This window comes from Tachypleus tridentatus, chromosome 3 (genome assembly GCF_004210375.1).
Source record: "Tachypleus tridentatus isolate NWPU-2018 chromosome 3, ASM421037v1, whole genome shotgun sequence".
Classification (NCBI taxonomy): domain Eukaryota; kingdom Metazoa; phylum Arthropoda; class Merostomata; order Xiphosura; family Limulidae; genus Tachypleus; species Tachypleus tridentatus.
In genome coordinates, this window is record NC_134827.1 from 77,894,326 (window position 1) to 77,912,764 (window position 18,439).

General features: G+C 35.1%; 1 long non-coding RNA gene across 1 annotated transcript in view; it reads right to left on the bottom strand.

Moving 5' to 3' along the window:
- LOC143247265 (uncharacterized) overlaps window positions 1–10,351 on the bottom strand; it is a 111,712-nt gene extending 101,361 nt beyond the window's left edge. The window contains exon 1 of the long non-coding RNA XR_013026453.1: window positions 8,657–10,351. This is a non-coding gene — a long non-coding RNA (uncharacterized LOC143247265). The remainder of the gene's footprint in view (window positions 1–8,656) is intronic.
- Window positions 10,352–18,439: the final 8,088 nt, after the last annotated feature.

An 18,439-nucleotide genomic window follows, 5' to 3' on the forward strand; every position in this document is an offset into this window, starting at 1 on the left:
GGAAATGCTCTGTTATTACGATACAATGTTTAAAAAGTTGATAGCATACTTTATAGCTAAACTCACAATCATCTAATCTAACTTCATTTTTTCCCACTTCTACTTTCATTGGCTTACTTAACTTGTGCCAAATTGGTCGCATGTACATGTATTTCCCGACTGAGGCCTGCAACTTTCTACAAACTATGAGTTGCTGTAATGTCACTTAAAGCAGTCAGAGAAATTCAAAAGCTCTGAGTAATGTAACGTCAGTTCAGGACAATTGAACTACACAACAAACCTGTGATAACTCAACTCTTATCAAAATACTATATTAAACACTTGCGCTTTATAACTGTGTGTACAATAATAAGCTGTCATTATTTTATAGTAGTTTTGCATTGTTGTAGGTACAATGTTTTAAATGAAAAACTATTACGTGGAACATGCATTTCACCAAATCCTATAATTTCGTCTTAAAGTGTTTTTTTTTTTATACATCACGTCCAATTTTTAAGGAAGAATACCAAAAGTAAACCTGTTTCACAAAAGGAAATCTAAGATGAAAAGAAAACAGAAGACAACTCGGACAGACAACCAAATATTCAGGAATGGCTGAAATATCGTCGGTTACATTTCTAATTATTACTAATTCGAAATTAGGCTACAGTTTCTCTAGACTGAAATGTTGAAAAGTCTTAACAAATGTTAGGCTTAGCTCGGTTACCTGGCTTATACAAAAATGTTTTTAAAAATCTTCCTCTTGTATTGGTGTCTTAACACTGTTATACACCATTAAAACTAAACTATTAACTTTAATTAATTAAATATATAATTTGCATGAAACTTTATTTTATTGGAATATTATCATTAAGTACTTCTGTTAATCTTGAATCTCGAAATGCGTATGATAGCATAGCTAAGGTTTTATGGGATGATAAGCCTTTAAAGTGTTGTGAATTGTACTAAATTAAATGTTCAGATCTTATACATTTAGGCTTACTAGCTTAAAGGCGAGGTTATAGCATGGGTGTGTTAGGCTACTATAGGCACGTGCCGTTAGACGACTGGTAGTCATGCTACGTGTTAGGACTACAAAACAAGGAAAACAATGAAAGCTTCGAGCAACGAGATGGGAGGAGGCTACGAAACTGATCACTAGGGGAGGGAGACCATAATAAGTGTGTAATATCCATTCGTAACGATTGGTGAACACTACATGACAGCTGATGCTGTGGTAATCTCGTTTGTTCTCGTTTACAACGATATTAATGAGATTTATCTTTACAAAACTGCTCATTTGCAAAAAAATTAAAGGCAGAATTGAACTAAAAATACAAATGAACGTGTTTTTCTCCTAACTCTTGGGCGTAACATTGTGATCTCGGTCGTTGATAATTCAAGCGAGTTTCGTTACACTTAACTTTAATATTACGCTTCAAAGTTGTCAACACGTGTTAATTATAAACAAACTTCAAACTATGCCATTACTTCTCTCTGTATAAGATATTCAATTTGCAAATTAATGTGCAAAGTTTATTAAGATGTACGATTTCGGTTTGGATGATCATTTAGCTAGATATTTGGATCCACTGGACCTATGTTTGAAGGTTATACGCAAAACTCTGTTCAAACACAGTTTGAAAACGTTTTAACACCAATTTTCGTGGTGTTCTTACACCGTCAGGCCATTTATGTTGAGATAAGTCTCTCATCACTTCAGGCCCAGCATGGCCAGGTGGTTAAAGTACTCGACTCGTAATCCGAGGGTCGTGGGCTCGAATCCCCGTTACACCAAATATGCTTGCCATTTCAGCCGTGGGAGTGTTATAAAGTTACAGTCAATTGCACTATTCGTTGGTAAACGAGTAGCCCAAGAGTTGGCGGTGGGTGGTGATGACTAGCTGCCTTCCATCTAGTCTTGCACTCAGTGATGACGAGAAACCCACTTGTTGAGAAATTTATATGCAAAAACGGCTCGTTTGGGCTGAGAAAACACTTTACATAGAAGAGCGAACAACGTTTCGACCTTCTTCGGTCATCGTCAGGTTCACTAGTCTTGCACTGCTAAATTAGGGACGGCTAGCACAGATAGCCCTTGTGTAGCTTTGCGCAAAATATAAAACAAACCAATAGACCTCAGATGGTTCAGAGGGAAGCTTGAAGGCTTGTATCGTTAATACTTGAGATTTGATCCTTGCAAAAGATAAAGAACAAATAATTTTGTTTAGCTTTGTCTTTACACGAAGTTAGCAAGTTATAAAATAACAAAACAAATCACATTAATTCTTCCAAAATTTGTTTGTCGCTTCGTCTACCATCTTTGTTCTCCCTAATTGTTCTGTAGTACATTAATAAACTGCCTATTTTGGAACGTTTCTTTTTTCAAAGGCCTGTTAATGGATTTAGTTAATCCTTACAAAAACATACCTCATTCTTTCGTGCTATCTTTAAGACATTAACCCTACAAATCTTATCTGCATCATTGTTTTTTTTTGCCTGCAGACTATTGGTTTGACAACCCAACAAGGTCTACCATAAACAGCAAACAAGGAGATCGAAGTCAAGATAACACACTACCACATTCATCCACGTCGCCTACCCCGAGGCTGGCGCGTGCTCTTTCACTGCGAGTTGTATTTAAAACAACACGTCTTTGTTTAAGCCGTAATTATGAAACGCAGCTTTATATTTATTAGAACTTTCGATCGTAGACCTGTTTGCTTCTGAAGAGTCATTAACAAAAACTATATTATTTTAAACTCAGAAACTTTGGTAATGAAATGCAAAATTATTGAAAATCGTTTAATTAAAAAAACATTATTACAATAATCATTCGAAACTCTAGTGAAATAGTTTTGTATTTTTGTTATTTTTTATGTGATTCGGAACTGTAACACTATGTAACAAAATTTTTACTTTTTCTTGTACCTAGGCAGAAAGTGTTATTTCTCAATTGTTTATGCCTAAAGTAAATGGAAAAGACCAATTTTTCTCTTCAAACTTTGTTTTTGTGACCTAGGAGCGCGTATAACGAAAACATGATGTGAGACTATATTTGGGGGCTAATACGTGAAAGTGATTTTCATTACAGTCGCAAATCTCGAAAAACTACTCACTATTTAACATTTTTGTTCATTTCTGTACAACTTTGGTATGAATAGATGTAAATATTGATTCATGTGTTGTTTTATTTAGACCTTATGTAAATGAAAATGTGCAAATCTGCTCGTTTTTACGTAAAAAATAGGTTAATTTCTAAATGTCATTAACCAAGTCACAAAAGCAAAGTTTTAAGGGAATAATGACCATTTTTGTACTTTTACAACATAAGCAATTAAAAAATAACACATACTATCCAGGAACAAAATTTGTGTTGCATAGGGTAATTGAATAACTTATCAGTAAAAGAATCTGTTATTAATTTCAACGAACTCAATCTTCTTTGCCCAGTGGTAAATCTAAAGGCTCATACCACTGAAAATCCGTTTTCTAATACTCCTGGTGGACTATGCTTGATGTGCCCGCCACGATAATTTTCGTTAAACAGCAAACGAACGTGACGAGAATCATTGTAAGTTTACAAAAAACAAAGCATAAAAATAAAACTAATTTTAAGAGAAACATTCTTTCGAAATTAAACACTTATACTTTCGTTCATACAAGGTTAACCATCTTTATCCTATTTATTGCTTCCTTTTGAAATCGGTTGCACAATTTAAATAAAAAAATACAGACAACAATTCATATATGTAGCCTTTACTAACCAAAATAAGATAGCTGATCACACTTGATACCTTTTGAATAGAATAACAACAAATTCGAGTATCTAAATATTTTCCATACTAAGAAAATATAAATTTGTTTTTTTATATTTAATTCAGCACATGGTTTTAAGATTCTTACGATTTATTAAAGTCCTAAGTGGAAACATTGAAAGCTCTTCGAAATGAATGCATAATAATACCGAAGAAATCTAATCTAATTTATGAGCCATTGTTAGAACGTATCCTAAGGGATGAACAAAACACAGGAGATTTACATGCACCTGCCTATACTTATAGTACCCTCTAGCGGTATAACAAGAAACCTAATCCATTAAGACTCGTTTATCATGTTTTAGTTTTATTTATCTCGACTCTGAAATCAAAAGTTCATAATTTTTAAATGTTGCCGAATCGTTAGTTTCGATTCGAATTTAAAATTCCACACAAAGAAAAATCTTTAAAAGAATATCACGAAGACTAAAAAATATCGTTTTCATTTTTAAAAAGCCCCAGAATAATTTTGTATCTTAAAGGTGAAAAATGATTTATAAAATATAAGTGTTATTTTTTTGTTTTGATTTTTAAGAACATTATAAGATCTTTGTCATGGTTAGTATATAGAAGCACTTAAGTCGAATTAATTATCAATAAATGAATTTATGACTAGATACTAATTTCTTATTTGTTTAAAGAATTAAACCACCTGGAAGTTAGTATATAATTATAAGAAAAAAGAGACACTAAATAGATTTAAACTTTAGGTGAAGCTTAACTAATTTATTTTTAAACTTTAGGTGAAGAATCACTAATTAATGTTTAAACTTTAGATGAAGAATGACTAATTAATATTTAAAATTTAGGTGAAGAATAACTAATTAATGTTTAAACTTTAGATGAAGAATAACTAATTAATGTTTAAACTTTAAATGATGAATCACTAATTAATGTTTAAACTTTAGATGAAGAATAACTAATTAATGTTTAAACTTTAAATGATGAATCACTAATTATTGTTTATACTTTAGATGAAGAATCAGTAATTAATGTTTAAACTTTAGATGAAGAATCACTAATTAATATTTAAACTTTAAATTAAAATTAATTGGAGTTAGTTGATCTTACTTGTTTCTAACCATGATAAAGATTGATATCTGATCACCAAAGCCTTCAGTAAAGTAGCACATGTTATAACATTATAAATTACAGAGCTCCATTTAAACTTAGCAACCTCCCTTTTTGAGCATGTGTGATTTCCTTATTTCTTATCAAGCACGTTTTTATTTTTTGAAATCAAAACTAATATATATAATATATTCTACAAAACGTTTAAGCAAAGTCTGTGAAAAATGTCAAATTATTTTGTTCAGTTCTTTTTGTTAATTGTAGAGAAAACAATACGTCCAACCATGATCTAATCTTTCGTCAGGCTCTAATGTGTTCTACAATTATGCTCCTAGTGGCTCAGCGATATGCCTTTTGTTTTTTTTTTTTAAATAAAACCACTGTTGTTAGATTTTAGCTTTGAAACTCTGGAAAATTGACATTGACCCACCGGTGGACCTCAGTGGACTTATAGTTTTAAGTTGTGGTCTGCCAGAAAGTGTCGGTGGGGATATGGAACGTAGTTAATACATAAAATACACAATATCGTTAAGGTAGTTTAATTAGATGTGTGTGTGAGTAGCTGGGGATTCATCTGTCAGGGCACAGGATGTACTGGGTGATAGCCTTGGGCTGGGAGAGTTTGGGAACCTCCGTCTAAGGTCATTAGTACACACCTAAGATAGATTACGTCAGGACTAGGCTTTCCTTATTAAGGTCATTACATTTCTTCATTATAAGGTTACCCTGTAGGTTTCTCTGAAATGGCCGCCAATCTTGTTTTGTCATTTCTCTAATATGAACATTAATTTTTCTCTACAAACATTAATTAGTCAATTATCCTAGAAATCATGATTAAAGTACGTGAATTAATTATCGGTTTGTCCTATACACCTGACTTGAACAATACTTGCAAGCACGTACTGTGTTAGAACTTGGCGAGGAAATCAGAACTGAAGTGGTTTTCTAGCTAGTTTATTTATACACTTCATAACAATTACGCTTCAATTTCCTTCACTCAAGTTTATTCTAAAAAACAAACAAACTTTTCCTTGAAATACAGCTTTTATTACATATATATATTTCATAAAGCACGTGCTCTTTGTTTTTTAGATCATAAACAGTATAAATGTGTTTTTTATTAGTTTACAATTGTATCTGGCATGCACAAAAATATTTAGGGTTAACATCTTCATGGCTACAGAAAAGAAAAGAAAATTGTGTTCTACGTTTCTACAGACACGTACTGACATAGCTATGATAAGCCAAAAGCTCTACGCAAACCAGTTCTCGAGAAAGTTTATGTCGTTAGAAGACACATGAAGAGTTCAACTTGTAAGAAGGGTAGACAAGCTTTGTTCTGTAAACTGGCCTTAACGAACAAATACACGTGGAATTTTAAGTGTAAGATTCAAACAACGCATGTTATCAGCCAAGTACAGAGTTTTGTGAAGTCCTCATTAGAAAGACTGAAACTAAATTGAACGTTTATAAGTTACTTTTCGAGCTTCTCCAACGAACGTGTCCATCCATGGGACAGCGGTAAATCTTTGGATTTATAACGCTAAAATCAGGGGTTCAATATCCCTTGGTGGACACAGCAGATAGCCCAATGTGGCTTTGCTATAAGAAAAACACACATACACAACACGTCCAACGAACGTGATCACTTATCGCCCGCTAAATAATAAAGGAATTTAAAAGTAAATACGTTTTGTCCCATCCAATCAGGCAACGTTTATTTAAGGACTGCAAATATGTTGCCAATTAGATTTGAAACGATAATGGGAATATATAAATTTATTGGTGTTTTCAAACAAAATGAGTTTAAAAGCTAAAACGTCTTCCTATATCCGTCCAATGTACGTCAGAAATGCTCGTAATTATAATTTTCATGCTGTTTGGTCATGAATAACAAGGTTGTAGAGTCCCATTGTGTTGTCCAGAAGAAACAAAGGGATAAATATTAATTTGAAACTCGCCAGATTTTTTAGTCTACTTCTTCACAAAAAAGAACATGAAAATGTTCCTTTTAGCTTTAAAATTTTGGAAGTCTCTTTAAAAGTCGTTGGAAACTCTGTAACTAAATATTCTTTAATACAACAACCGAGTAGTTACTTAAATTATAAAGCAACAAGGAAATAACATGTCGTTGACATAGATATTTGGGCCCTGCATCTCTCGGTGGGTTAAGAAGGCGTTCGACTCATCATTTAAGGGTCGTGGGTTCGAATCCCAGTTGCGCCAAACATGCTCGCCCTCTTAGTCGTGGGGGCGTTATCATGTGACGGTAAATCCCACTATTCGTTGGTAAAATAGTATCCCAAGAGTTGATGGTTGGTGGTTATGACTAGCTGCCTTCCCTCTAGTCTTACACTGCTGAATTAGGGACATCTGGTGCAGATAACCCTCGAGTAGCTTTGCGCGAAATTCAAAACAAACCAAACCAGTTTTTATAAAATTTTCAATAATAACTTTCATGTATAAATTATTTTTTTCTTTGTTTTGTAAGGTTGTTGTTGGTAATTTTATTTTCCTTTTCCTTTTTATCACTGATTCTTTTCTTCAAGTTTACTGTATTGCAATCAATACATTGTTTAGTTCTCTTGGTTTTCACTCGGGTTAAATTCCGTTGTCGTGAATTGTTTTCTGTCAAAATTTCATTTACATGTAGTTGTCATTAATCAATAGACTTATTTCTGGCTCAAATGAGAGCGCTTGTTCAAAATATCGCGAAGTAAATAAATTACAACCGCAGATTTCATGGTGATTTACCTCCCAAAATTAAGTTTCTATATTTAATTACTCTCGGATTTTTACACTTCTTTATATGGGTATCTGGAGAGAGGACTTTAATAGATAATAAAGTTTGTTTTATCAGATCTGAATGAAACAATTATATATTAGAATAGGTAGATGAGTATAGAATAGCTTGGCTCATATTGTTCTTCCAGTGACTTATACAAGGCCCGGCATGGCCAAGCGTGTTAAGGCGTGCGACTCGTAATCTGAGGGTCGCGGGTTTGCATCCCCGTCGCGCCAAACATGCTCGCCTTTTCAGCCGTGGGGGCGTTATAATGTCAATCCCACTATTCGTTGGTGAAAGAGTAGCCCACGAGTTGGCGGTGGGTGGTGATGACTATTTGCCTTCCCTTTAGTCTTACATTGCTAAATTAGGGACGGCTACCCCAGATAGCCCTCGAGTAGCTTTGTGCAAAATTCAAAAAACAAACAAACAGACTTATACATTCTACATTTGTTTATATAAGTCACTTCAGTTCGTTCCAATACTTTTTTTGCACCCATGGTGGCCCAGTAGCAATAAAACTCTGGTGTACTGTAAATATAAAATGCGTTTATTATTATTAATTGATCGGTAGCAGCCATAAATAATTTACATTTACGTTTTTGCTTACAGTATGTTATATAGATACACAATGCTGTTCGGAAATACATTTATATTTTCTATACATACTCTATTGGTCTGTCCACTTTTTATTTTGCAAAGAATTTACCACCGGCTCTTTAAATTTCATACTGACTTTAAGAGAGAAGAAACCGATATAACCGTGTATTTTTCCCGTATGGTTCACCTATGCAATTTACATAAAATAAACACAAACATAATATAACAATAAGATAATTTCACAATTAATTATAGTCGAGATGATTTTGTTTATTCATCTAGCAAACATTTCACTTTGTTTAACAAGCATTTCTTAACACCTTATTAGACATGTATTTCTGTTGACCATATTGGAACATTGAAACGAACACTTGACAATTGTCAGAATATATGTGTTTCTCACCTTCATGTTCGGCTTGATTTCCAGAGCTAACTCAAACTTTTTTCTTACAACATTTCAACCAAGATCCTAAGTGTTGTGGAAGCTTCTGATTCCACACAAAACATTTATCCAAACAGTATTCCTTTCCAAATTCTTCAAGAAACCATTTCCTTATCTCGAGGTTGGAGCGGCGTTTCAAGTCTTCTTTCTCCGAGTTGACTCGCCGAGTGAAACTTTGGAACTCACGACAATTTTCTACGTATTATAGACTGTTCGGGTTTGATCTGTTAAGACGAAAATTTTGAGGTAACTATTAAGGTTCTTGCATCAGATGAAAAGTTTTGAAATAGGTTATCAGTTTCTCGAAACTGCCTGCATAGAATAAAATACGAGCAACCTTTCGCATCTGTCTAGTAACGCGATATAATATGGTGGAGAAAAGCACGTGTGGGTCGCTTATGTTTTAGCGTAACGTAACTCTAGCTCTGTATAACTTGTTTCTAAACTGCACGAACATTGCTTACCTGGTGGGCACCTGTACTCCAAGTCCCGGATGTTAACTTATCGATATATTCGAATCCATCATAAACTTTTTTTTAAACACTGAGATCGAATAGCTACTGCAGTATATTTTTCCTGGAATAAAATTTCGGTTTTTAACCTAATCGCTCGTAAAAGGGACATTCGCGGCTTATACCGGGAAGATGCGATAGCAATACTTTAACATAAGCACTTTTTTATTTTATTTTTTACTGAAAACGGTAATTTATTTCTTTGGTTAAACTCCAGTTTGTGAAAAAAGTACGGAAATGCTCTATTGTTCTCAAAATAGTTCTTCTGGAAATAGTGCAAAAGATGGTGGTATTCATAACAATCACAACAGACAGTCGCTCAAATCTGGCGTCACGCATCTCAACCATTCGTTTCGTCGTTTCTTCGGGTATTTCTTTCGTTGCATGTGTCAATAAACTTTCAACAAAGTGAATGAACTTATATGATTGACCATTTTCAACTGTTTCCGTGAAACAAGAGACGAACAGAACTGATTAACACGCGTAAAACAGGAATTACTCTGCAGTAGAAGATAGCCACCAAAAAGTACGGGCATGATTCTTCCTACCAGGATGCACTGTTTATCGTAGGAACTTTCCAATAATTTTAGTTGACACGACGTTGAAAACTCTTAAGACGTAGTGCACTGCAAAATAAACATGCCCTCTCGTGTCATTTATTTTTAATGATGAAATATATGCTATGACGCAATAATCTTCTTGTAACCAGTTTCCAATAGTTGCACAAGCTATAAGGTAAATGAAACCTGCTTTAAAAGACGTATATTCAAACACAGAGTTTCTGCATGTAAAGTTAATACCGAGTCTGTAAGTTCTGGGAAATCCCTTACAAAACGCGTGCTTTGGTATCCAGTTGAAATCATTACACAGATTATCTGTCTTATAGAGCTCCATACAAATATCCCATTTGGATCAGCAGGAATGTTTAAACAGAGTTTAGACGAGAATTTTCATGGGGGACAGCTGGGTGTGCAAACTTACCCCAGCTGGTCTCCAAACACCTCGGAACGAGTGTGTCCTTTTGCTCTATCTGATTAAAACTCTACCCGTGTACAGCACTAGGCCTAAAAGCTAACTACCTTTAAAGTCCGAAAACAACACTTGCCTTATTCGTTTGTATAGCAGGCTTAGCTATCCGTCTGTACTGTTGGGGCACCTGTTATAACACCCGAACCTGCGGGCTTCGAGTTGGGTGATGAGCAATCCGACCTCCATTGGGCGGGAGAAAAATAGATCTGTTAGTTGATTGGTTGTGTAAACTGTCACGAGCCATGCGAGTATAAAATTTGAATTTTAGTCCAACTTTCGTCTTAAATAGTTGCCAGACTTTTGCTCGTTTAAAAACAAGTATTATACGTAAATTATCTTTGAAAGTTTTATTTTATGCCTTTAGGATGTTAGACGACGTAATATATCAATTTATCACCTTAGAAACAAAAGTGTAATAGAATACAAACAGCAATGAGTGATTTCTATGTGTGTGAATTTCCATACTTGTCGTTAAGAGTAGATTTATACAGTGGGTTATCTGTGATGTGCTCACAACGAACAACCTCTTTTTTGAGCATAAAAACCCACGTACTTGATGCTAAGGCACAGACCAATAATTTCTGGTGAAACAAGCTAGAAATAATGTTTAACTCAATTGTATCATTTTACGTATCCTCAGTTTGAACATGTGATATTTAATAACGATTGTATTCATTTCTCACAGAAACGAGAGAATTATTACCAGGGTATGTGAACTTCCACATGTCCAAATATTTCAAGTACAGAGTACTTAAAAATAAAAAAATATATATTTAAAAACAGATTAAAAGCTTTATAAACTGTATTAAACCTTTGATGCTGATTTACAAAAATTTTGAATTTGAATTATTGGTCAAAGTCACTAATTTCGAACTCCAGCGGTCCCTAATATAGCAGTGTAAGACTACAGGGAGGGCAGCTAGGCATTACCACCCACCGCCAACTCTTGGACTACTCTTTTACCAACGAATAGTAGGGTTGATCGTCACATTATAACGCCCCCACGGTTGAAAGGGCGAGCATGTTTGGTGTGATGGGGATTTGAACCACTGACCCTCAGATTACGACTCGAGTGCCTTAACCATCTGGCCACGCCGGGCCGCCACGTAGCATACGAAAATTAAATATGAGTTTTTTGGCCCAAACTGTAAAAGATATCTATTTGTCTATTTCTTGAAAGGTTACAAACAGGACAATAACATTTAATAAACTAAATAATTTCATATTAACCCTCTTGGAATACAGCTTAAACCTACGAACACAGATTAGAGTGAAAAGAACTCTATGGTAATATTTATGTACATATTTATAGTTTAATTACAAGCGTTTGTTTGTTTATTTTTTGAATTTCACGCAAAGCTACACGAGAGCTATCTGCGCTAGCCGTCCCTAATTTAGTAGTGTAAGACTAGAGAGAAAGCAGCTAGTCATCACCACCCACCTCGAACTCTTGGGCTAGTCTTTTATCAACGAATAGTGTGATTCTCAAAATGGTTGTCCCGCGACGTAGATTGTTTAAGTAAGTTATACAGCATATGCTGCATTTGGAACTTATATTTAACTGGTTATTCTTTCATTAGGATCTTCTGTAAAACAGATTTCTGTTTATACATGTTTTTATCTGTTGTTAAACGGTAAGTTTCACTATGGGCTCTCTGTGCTGTGTTACCACGAGTATTGAAATGTAGCTCATAGCGTCTTAAGCCTTCATACTTACTGCTCAGCTATTAGGGGCTATTTTTATCTATGGATGATGACTTGTATTTTTACTTCAATGAATATCTATTAATATCCAGTTTTTTTACTTTCGAAAAATACAAAATAATTTAAAACTAAATATCTGTGCTTCACTCTTAGCTGTATCAGTGTTAACTTTTTAACCCAAACAACAGAGTGAAAATAATAAACATATACGCTATATCATTGTTGACGTTTTCACCCAAACAAGAGTGAAAATAATAAAGCTATAGCTATCCATGTTGACTTTATCACCCAAAACAACAGAGTGAAAATAACAGATCTTTACGCTATAACAGTGTTAATTTTATCACCCAAACAACAGAGTGAAAATAATATATCTGTACGATATATCAGTTAAACACATTTTATCAGATTCTCATCGTTGTGGTTTAGTTATTTGCGTTCGCTCTTGATTTCTCACGGGTAATTGAATCAGTAATTTAAACTTGTGATTATGGGAAACCCATTTTAGGGCGTTTCACGGAGAAATGTCGTAAAGGTTATGCATTATTTCTTAGAAGAGGTTCTTGGCTACGCCCCAGTGAATAAAGTAAAGCGATGCAAATACACACACACAGAGAAAAAATAAAATAAATTATAGATGAGATATATTTCGCATCTAATGCAAAATGTTTCAACATCCATGATATTTTATTGCTCCAGAGTTGATTAGTTTGTTTGTTTGGAATATCGCGCAAAGCTATACGAGGGCTATCTGCGCTAGCCGTCCCTAATTTAACAGTGTAAGACCAGAGAGAAGACAGTTAATCATCACCACCCACCGTCAACTCTTGGGCTACTCTTTTTACCAACGATAGTAGGATTGACCGTCACGTTAGAACGCCCTTACGGCTTAAAAGGAGAGCATGTTTGGTGTGACGGGGATTCGAACCCGCGACCCTCAGATTAGGTTGTTGTTAAAAGAGTAGCCCAAGAGCTGGCGGTGGGTGGTGATGACTAGCTGCCTTCCTTCTAGTCTAACATTGCTAAATTATAGACGGCTAGAGCAGATAGCCCTCGAGTAGCATTGCGCGAAATTCAAGCCAAACCAATGTGTAAAATAGTCGAAACAGTTTTTTTATATAGAAAGAAAGATATTTGAGTTGCCACCTCGAAACTGTATACGAAACTGTTCATACTTGATATTTGTGATTTTCTAAGGATTGCTGTTTCGGACTTTGAAAGTATCGGTTATCTCCACCGTATCGTTTGTGTATAATGTAAATGTGTAATATCACTGAAAGAAAAGGCTGGCACTCTGGGATGAGACAAAAAGAAAGAAGATGGAGTGAAGTCACGAATAATGTTAATATTACACTCGTTTATTTATGTGTATGTATGATTATGTCGTATATATATTAGTACGTGGTCATCGTGACCAGTTCTCAATTCAGGACACTGAATCCTCAGGCTAAGCCTATTCTTGAAGATGGGGCATTGGAGGATAAATTTTTGTCTGATTCTTATACACAAAGTTACACAAAGGGCTACTTGTGCTCTGCTCACCAAGGATATCGAAATCCGGTTTATAGCAGTATAAGTTTGCGGATATACCATTGTGTCACTGGAGGGGAAGGGGGTAAGTTGAGTGGTAAATAATCAGAATCATCAGAAGATGGTAGCATAACGTACAGGTTGGATGCATGTCCCATAGCAACAGACAGGTTGGATACACATTCAAAAGGAGGCAGTTGAACTAAATGATTAAGTGTATCAACAAATATAACATTTTGATTAATGAAATGTCGTTGAATAAAACAAATTAGAAGGTTAGAAATAGTATCTGTGGAAATGTAAGGTCTTTAGTAGGCGTGAATTTGAGAGAATGAAGTGGCAAATTCTGTCAACGAATATGAAGGGGGGCAGAAGTACATTCTCTATGAACATATGATATCACAATTTGTATATATTGTTTTATTTACGGTTTGAAACCGAGATCTATCGAATGGTTGAAATAAATTGATAAAAATCAGCTGAGGGCAGTATTTCATCACTTCTAATCTGGATAGAGTGAAGTTGAAGATTCATTTGAGGAAGAAGAAACATAGAAATCGGCGAAGCAGAAGTGTTATCCATGAAGGAAGAAAGGGCATAACAATGTATCTCTAGACGGCTAGTATGGGTATTAAAAGTGTTATCCATGAAGGAAGAAAGGGCATAACAATGTATCTCTAGACGGCTGGTATGGGTATTAAAAGTGTTATCCATGAAGGAAGAAAGGGCATAACAATGTATCTCTAGACGGCTGGTATGGGTATTAAAAGTGTTATCCATGAAGGAAGAAAGGGCATAACAATGTATCTCTAGACGGCTAGTATGGGTATTAAAAGTGTTATCCATGAAGGAAGAAAGGGCATAACAATGTATCTCTAGACGGCTGGTATGGGTATTAAAAGTATTATCCATGAAGGAAGAAAGGGCATAACAATGTATCTCTAGACGGCTGGTATGGGTATTAAAAGTGTTATCCATGAAGGAAGAAAGGGCATAACAATGTATCTCTAGACGGCTGGTATGGGTATTAAAAGTGTTATCCATGAAGGAAGAAAGGGCATAACAATGTATCTCTAGACGGCTGGTATGGGTATTAAAAGTGTTATCCATGAAGGAAGAAAGGGCATAACAATGTATCTCTAGACGGCTGGTATGGGTATTAAAACTTTTATTAAAATAAAGTAGAGAACAACGTTTCAATTTTATTTTAATAAAAGTGTTAATACCCATACCAGCCGTTTTGAGATACATTTTTACTTCAAGTGGGTTTCTCGTCATCACGAAATGGGTATAAAAGCCCGAGTGGAAAATAAAGTCTTGGTATGAAGAAGCAAGCTACCCGCAAGCGCAAAAGACAGAAGACACGCGCTAGAAGAGGAGAGAAGTCAGGGTCAGCATCAGCACGTTGGAGGTGAGACGAATAAGTGTGAGAACCGTCACCTCATACACCCCTGGGTGATTTACCACAGTGGGAGGTATACGAATGAAAAAAAATGTAAAGAAGATTCGACGAATCACGATCCAGAAAACAACAACAACAACAAGAGACAAAATCCGTTCAATCGAGTATAATATTACCCAAACGGCTTTCTGTGTGATAAATGATGTGGATTTTTTTTCTATGAGTACATGTACTTGCTCATGCCGACAGCTAAGTTTAAAATATCTAACTGTTTGTTAAATAACCAAAACATATTTGTTTAAATAGAGACTGGAATAACTTACAAATTACATTACATAAACTCGTACCATGAAATACGAAACAAGTTCTACCTACCAATAACGTAAAATACTTCCGTGTAGAGAACGCTGTGCCACTTACCAATAGATCATTTTATAATGTTACACGTACAGTTTTATGGAGATATTGTGATATACGTAACTGGGATTTTTGTAAGACTTTAATGTGTAAGTTGTTGCTGTTTGTTGTTAAGCACAAAGTCACATGAAGGGCCATTTGTGCTCTAATCACCACGGGTATCGAAACCTGATTCCCAACAGAATAAGTTTATAGACACACCACTGTGCCACTGGAGGCTCCAGTATATAAGAAGCAATGAAATCTACAGTTCAAGTCAATCTGGTAAACTGCCTTTAAAAATATAGAATGCATTATTTGATTGTTTGTTTGCTTGAAGTTAAGCACAATGCTACACAATCGGCTGTCTATGCTCTGCCCATCACGGTTATAGAAACCCGGTTACTAGCGTTTTAAGTCTGCAGACATACAGCTTTGGTACTAGGGGGCCCACATTTTTCACAAACACTCAGATTTGAGCAATGGAAGACTTAACTACCAGTTTTAAGTTAGAATATTTTGCAAGCTATATTAATAAGTTCACATTATTGGAGCTGGCGGACAGATATAGTTTATCGTTTGTGTTGTCCTGGTAGCGAATGTATTCCAACATGCCTCTCCGTGATCCAGGTAGTTTTACTGGTCGTGCAACATTATTAAATATTATTTCCTTGCCTTGAAGATGCTAAAATACACACATGCCACTGAAATGGAGCTAAATAAGCTAGAGGTAATTACATTACCAAACAACACTATTAAAGTAAGTATTTCTATAGACTTGAAAGTACTTTTGCTTACTGAAAACGATCATACAAAAATTAAATTTATTAATTTAGTCAGCACATTGTATAGATGAAAGAAGTAAAGCTAACTCAAATTTAACTTAGGAGTGTGTGTTTTCTGATAGCAAAGCCGTCCCTCAATAGTACAGCGGTAAGTCTACGGATTTACAACGCTAAAATCAGAGGGTTCGATTCCCCTCGGTAGACTCAGCAGATAGTTCAATGTGGCTTTGCTGTAAGTGTGTGTTTGTGTTTTCTTACCGCTGTACCAGCAAGTGAGGAAGATATACTGTTTGAGATGGTTAAAGTCGAGTTAAGAATATAACTATATATATCTAAGAGAAAGCAGAGTTTGATTTAATGCGTTTTACACAAACAATAATAATGATATAATTGTAATATATTGCAAGTTACTACTGCATTTTTGTGGACCATCTTCACGTTTTCATACATTTAAGTAATAAAGAAGCAAAGAAAAATTGTGTGATTTTTGTATAAACTTTATGTCTGTTGTGGATGTGCCATGCCATCAGTCATTAATGTTGAGTTCATGTTGATAAGTATGAATATTTCCTATCAAGCAAATCATAGAGAGAAATAGTTTGAAAGTGTTACTTTCTTAATACATTCATTTAAAAAGTTGAAATGAGTGATAAGGTGAATATGTTTTTGGAGAATTATAATTTTTGTATCGATTATTTTTATTTAAAACGAAACCGTTAAATAAACAGTTCAGTCTATTAATCAGACGAATAAAATTTCTATCTGGATAACACGACTTTCATCGGTACACATTTGAGAGGCATTTAAACTGAAATCAAAGCAGGATTAGAACTCGTGTCACTAAATCAGTGCAATCGTTAGATTTTGTTTGTTTAGAATTAAGCACAAATAGCCCATTATCTAGCTTTATATATTGAAACCCATTTTCTAGATGTGCGAGTCTGCAAACATGCTGCTGTGCCCCGGGGGGGAGCGTAATTGTTAGAACTAATAATATAGAGGGAAGACAACTGGTAAAAAATACATACCAACAACCCTTACGCTACCCTTATCTGATTTACGGGTACAGAGCTAAAATACGGAATTCTCAGATTGTAGTTCAGGCCCGCGAAATATTAGTCTATACTCCGCTCTTCTGAAAGAGAGAACCATGAGAAATGAACGTTTTTACATGTATAGAGTTTTATTGCCAACATGTATAGAGTTTTATTGTCACCATGTATAGAGTTTTATTGTCAACATGTATAGAGTTTTATTGTCAACATGTATAGAGTTTTATTGTAAACATGTATAGAGTTTACATGTATAGTTTTATTGTCAACATGTATTTCCTGTTATATAATAATAATGTAGCTAATGTAACAAATTAATACTTGCGAAACTAAACATTGATTTCTTTGATTTCTAGTTTCCTTGCTCTCCTTCCATCATTTATTACATTGCAGAATAGAATATTGATGCACATAGTTTGATAGTTTTCTTACCGATGCACATTAATTAACGCGTGAACTAATGTTGTTACTCGATAGGGAAAATTAGCTTTCTCCTATTTCTCTGATAGCATTAGGAACCTCCGCCGGCATTTCATGTAATTATTAACAAAATTTCAATAGTATAACTTATTACAACGGAACCTCATAAGAAACTGAGCGATTTAAATGCACTTACAGAGAATTGTCATCAACGGGAATAAAACCAAAACGTCAGAATATTCATTGTGGAACACTCAAATTAACGATGACGTTTCACATAACCAACCAGACGATTTCGCAAATCATTCTACGTTTTGCCTTCCTCTTATTCACAGATTTAGTTGTTAATAAACACAGGTTTGTTTATTTGTTGTTGTTTTTTATTTCGCGCAAAGCTTCACGAGGGCTATCTGCGCTAGCCGTCCCTAATTTAGCAGTGTAAGACTAGAAGGAAGGCAGCTCTTCCCACCAAAACAAAACACCCCCCACCACCACCACCACTCCGGGAAACAGCGGGAAATCTGTGGGCTTTTAACGCTAAAAATCGGGTTTCGAGTTTCACGCTTCGATTGGGACAGATAGGGACAGTGGTTTGTTGATTTTCTTTTATTTGTTTTTGAATTTCGCGCAAAGCTACACGAGGACTATCTGCGCTAGCCGTCCTTAATTTAGAAGTGTAAGACTAGAGGAAAGGCAGCTAGTCATCATCACCAACTGCCAATTCTTGGGCTACTCTTTTATCAATGAATAGTGGGATTGATCGTCACATTATAATGCCTCCACGATTTAAAGGGAGAGTAGAGCATATTCAGTGTAAAGGGGATTAGAACCCTCGACCCTCAAATTACAGGTCGAGCGCCCTAATCACCTGGCCATGCCATGTGGCTTTAGGCGTTCTAAGTCCCTTAGAGTTA